Source organism: Mercenaria mercenaria, chromosome 19 (genome assembly GCF_021730395.1).
Source record: "Mercenaria mercenaria strain notata chromosome 19, MADL_Memer_1, whole genome shotgun sequence".
Classification (NCBI taxonomy): domain Eukaryota; kingdom Metazoa; phylum Mollusca; class Bivalvia; order Venerida; family Veneridae; genus Mercenaria; species Mercenaria mercenaria.
Window position 1 is genome coordinate 21,929,260 of NC_069379.1, and position 1,055 is coordinate 21,930,314.

The following is a 1,055-nucleotide window of genomic DNA, read 5'->3' on the forward strand; positions in this document are numbered from 1 at the left end:
ATTAAATATCAGATATAATTGTCTTAATTAATTTACACACACGGAGAGTGGGTTATAAGCTGTGCAGGATAATAACATTTGCGCCCTGAAATTAAAAAATTACTAACACTAGGATAAGAATCCCGTGTATGGGTGCTTTACACCTGGCACGTTAAAGAACCAGGGAAGCGTCTTCCGTATCTTGTACTATCCCCCCACCCCACTCCCTCCCCCAACTAACATTACTAGGAGTCACCCTGGCGACTATAAATAAACTTATTTACAAACAAACGAACAAAATTCTGTGACAGACTTCTTTCGACATTTCGCTCGTTGGTTTACTATTTTTTCACGTTGGTCTGATAGAAAAAAAATTAAAACGCGTAGAACGAGAGGTTTCGTAAATTCTGCTGCTGGAACTAAGTCATAAAACGCGTAGAACGAGAGGTTTCGTAAATTCTGCTGCTGGAACTAAGTCAAGTAGAACGAGAGGTTTCGTAAATTCTGCTGCTGGAACTAAGTCAAGTAGAACGAGAGGTCAAAATCTAGGTAAAGTACGATAACCAGTCAATTCGGTGCCAGCATTGGCCTGAAACAGCATTTATACAGGAAATTCAGACTTTGTTTATCATACTCATTATAATATATAGATAATAGAGTATGACAGATGACAATAAGGTTATAATGAGAGAATTATTAAAAACCCTCCATTAATTACCTTTGATATACCGTATATAACTGACAGAATTAATTGAATAAATCAAAATAACTTCCCTTAAATTTTGGGATAGTTTTCAGATACTGAAATAAATTTGCATCGATTTAGGCACGCACTACTTAAAAAGACGCCTTCAGACCTGTCGTTTTTTCAAATTCAGAAAATGTTTTCATCTATAACTAATAGTAAAGGATGAAATAAATGCAGGCTAAATTCTGTAGAAATAATCTGTACTGCGTTAGTCCGCGAAACAGACGACGATAAACAAGCCGGAACGTTCCTAGCCTGCTTCTAATCGATACTGATTTGTATGTGTTAAAAATGATATTCTCATGTAAATATCCATTTTAAAGGGGGT